This window comes from Schistocerca piceifrons, chromosome 4 (assembly GCF_021461385.2).
Source record: "Schistocerca piceifrons isolate TAMUIC-IGC-003096 chromosome 4, iqSchPice1.1, whole genome shotgun sequence".
NCBI classification, from domain to species: Eukaryota; Metazoa; Arthropoda; class Insecta; order Orthoptera; family Acrididae; genus Schistocerca; species Schistocerca piceifrons.
The window spans coordinates 796,993,126-796,997,097 of NC_060141.1; positions in this window are offsets into that span (position 1 = coordinate 796,993,126).

The following is a 3,972-nucleotide window of genomic DNA, read 5'->3' on the forward strand; positions in this document are numbered from 1 at the left end:
GTCTATTTTCCGTAAATTACTTGCACATAATTTTATTTCAACGCTTCAGACACGTTTTTTTCGGGTAGGTACATGAAGTCTTGACGCGATTCTAGCTTGGGCCAGTCGCTGACACTGTAGTTGCATTGGCTGAAAGAGATTGAATACATGAACGACATAGATGTAGGTGAGTTGTGAAAGTTTAACTACTGCTTTTCGTCAGACACTTCTGGATTTATCTCACCATCTTTGTCTTTCCCTTTCCCCCATACTTACACACTTACACCCTAGCCCCTCTCCCCCCCCCCCCCCCCACACACACACACACACTCACACAGCCACCAAGTGAGTTGTCCAGGTAGTTTGCACACTAGTCACACATTTGAGTGCAGTGAGATCTGATGTCTAGCAATTCTATTATTGATTGTTCATAATTTCCTGTTATGTATAACTTCGTGCACAATAGTAAGGAGAAGTTGGCTAAAGAGTGGTGCAGCAACTGTCGTCATAGGAAAGCTGGACAGAAGCAGAAGTGATTAGTGAACAAGTACCACACTCACACAGCCACCAAGTGAGTTGTCCAGGTAGTTTGCACACTAGTCACACATTTGAGTGCAGTGAGATCTGATGTCTAGCAATTCTATTATTGATTGTTCATAATTTCCTGTTATGTATAACTTCGTGCACAATAGTAAGGAGAAGTTGGCTAAAGAGTGGTGCAGCAACTGTCGTCATAGGAAAGCTGGACAGAAGCAGAAGTGATTAGTGAACAAGTACCACACTCACACAGCCACCAAGTGAGTTGTCCAGGTAGTTTGCACACTAGTCACACATTTGAGTGCAGTGAGATCTGATGTCTAGCAATTCTATTATTGATTGTTCATAATTTCCTGTTATGTATAACTTCGTGCACAATAGTAAGGAGAAGTTGGCTAAAGAGTGGTGCAGCAACTGTCGTCATAGGAAAGCTGGACAGAAGCAGAAGTGATTAGTGAACAAGTACCACACTCACGCAGCCACCAAGTGAGTTGTCCAGGTAGTTTGCACACTAGTCACACATTTGAGTGCAGTGAGATCTGATGTCTAGCAATTCTATTATTGATTGTTCATAATTTCCTGTTATGTATAACTTCGTGCACAATAGTAAGGAGAAGTTGGCTAAAGAGTGGTGCAGCAACTGTCGTCATAGGAAAGCTGGACAGAAGCAGAAGTGATTAGTGAACAAGTTAACAGAGCAAACAGAAGATTTACTTAGCATGTACTTCTCCACGCATATGAAGATGCAGAAAGAAATAAGGCGCAACTCTAAATGTCAACAAGGATGAGGCTCTCTGAACTACAGTATAAACGTAGGAGCCAGAGCTGCAACTAGGCGGCATCTGCATGATACCGCATAATGAAGTTGGCGCCAAGTGCGAGTGGGCTCTGTCGCTGCTGCTAGCCATCCTATATCACGGCGGCAGAGGGCGTTTGTAGTCCAGAGCCGCTGGAGGCGTGGTCCAGTGGGAGTGCGCCATTGGGTCCGCAGGATCCCGTGCGACAGATATAGATGTCTGACAGAAACTTGCAGATCCACTGCCAATTATAACACCTGCGGTATGTATCGATACCACATTTCCCTCAATGAATGGAAAATAAGAACTGCCATGCAGCTGTGTTCAGGACGGCAGGATTGGAAGGCGGTAGGTGTGAAAGAACCATTTGGAAGATTTTAAGTAATAGGGCTTTTATTGGCCACTTTTGCCTTCTAAAGGGTCACATAGTCAGGCCTAGGGAGGCGAGAGTGAGCCAGAAGGTAGTCAGGGGTGATCCGTAGTTCGCAAACTTAAGGAAAAGTGGTGTCTGCCAAGACAAAGTCCGTGATGCCACAGCAGCGGGAAGGGCAGGAGATGTTGACTGCTACAGAGCACGCGAACGAGATAGAGAGGCCCGCTGGTGGGCGGCTGGGTACATCCAAAACAGTGACGTAGCTTTCTCCGCTCTGATTGGTCAGAAGCCAAGAAACCCGTGGGGGCGGCATGGAAATTTCCAGAGCGGGGCTTGCTCAGCGTCGCATAGACGGCGTTACTTCGTCAGCACACGAGGGAGGCACGTGATCGAGATGCTTGCTGACTTGCTGTTGCCAGACTGTGGGATGGAAAAATTGAAGGCAGCCGATGCTGCTGGCTATGGCTTGAGAGGAAAGTGACTTTTGAAAGTGAATAAAAAGTAAAATAAAATCCCCTACTATCGGGCTACTATCTGCCTTATCCTTACAGCTGTAACGAATTTGTCATCGACAGGGCGTTTAGAATTCGCCCCTCCCCCCCCTCTCTCTCCCTCTCTCTCTCTGTGTGTATGTGTGTGTGTGTGTGTGTGTGTGTGTGTGTGTGTGTGTGTGTGTGTGTGTGTGTGTTTGTGTGTGTGTGTGGGGGGGGGGGGCGTGCGTGTATAACTCCAAGGAGTCTTAACATTTGTTGACATACCTCTGTACCTTTCTGAACGAGTATTCGTCACGTAGATATACAATACAAAACACATTTTAACCAATTTGTGTTCTGGACCAACCTAAATAACGATGCACCACTTTTTTTGCAACAGAACTGAATGACAGATTATCAAACGATCCAGAATTCTACGTGGTTCCTTTCCAAGTCAATGTGTTCAATGTCCTTCATAGGATATGAAGCAAATTCAGTAGAATGAATGTCCTTAGTACTGGGTGGCTACAATTAATGTGCAGCTACTCACAGAGATCCATTGGGGGCTGTCTTATGGCAGCGATACTTGGTAGATATGCTAATGCGCTAATGCGGAACCGATTTACACAGGGAAAAGTTAGTTCCAATTTTGCGCACCAAGTGCTAATCTGGCGCTGTACACTGTTTGTTTCACGATACGACGTCCACGCCGTCATATGACGAGACATAAAGTGAGTGAAGAGTATGGCTGTCGAGAAGAGAAACCGTGAAACTGTTTTACCTTAATATCAGCAATTACAGTGCCACAATGAAAGACTATCGCCGACTGAGAGGTCTGAGGGGAAGCCTGATGTCATTAAATGGTTTAAGAAGATGATAATAAAACATGAACACACAGGTAAGACTGGTGTGGGGCCTGGAAGAGGAAAGCATTCTGCGCTGTCGGAAGTTGTTGATGAGGCAGCTGTTGCTGTAACTGACCATGCAGCATGTTCCACGGGTGGCGCTAGCGCTCATACAGTGGCACGAGAGTTGTCCATCCCATGGTCAACAGTACTACAGAACGTTCTGTGGTCTATTTTGTACTGGTACCCATACATGATCCAGACGGTGCACCAAACTGAACTTCATGATCCGTAGCAACGCTCTGAATTTGCTCTTCGGTTTCTAGCATGGATCGAAGTTGATGACGCACACAGAACTGCTTGATTTGGGGTATTGATAAGCCACGTATTCAGTACGAAGAGCCATTTCACTCGTCGTATGTGACAGTTTGGTGAGTGTTCACAAGCCTCTTTGTTCTCGGTCTGTTCTTCTTTGAAAAGAGTACACCCAGAGGTGTGGCTTGTCGCGTGCACGCTACCGAGACCTCATTGTGTAGCATGTGATACTTGCTTTGGGGTCCGCAGCTCGTGGTCGTGCGGTAGCGTTCTCGCTTCCCACGCCCGGGTTCCCGGGTTCGATTCCCGGTGGGGTCAGAGATTTTCTCTGCCTCGTGATGACTGGGTGTTGTGTGATGTCCTTAGGTTAGTTAGGTTTAAGTAGTTCTAAGTTCTAGGGGACTGATGACCATAGATGTTAAGTCCCATAGTGCTCAGAGCCATTTGAACCATTTGAACTTGCTTTGGATGAGCGTAAGTGCGTGGAAACCAATGTTTTGATGAAAGCTGGGGCAACACCTCATGTCGCTCGCCAAGTGGAAGATCTGTTACGTGGAACCTTCCACGAACGTGTTATCTCCAAAGGTTTTCCAGATGCATGGCCTGCAAAATTACCTAATACGAATCCATGTCACTTTTGGCTGTGGGGAAAT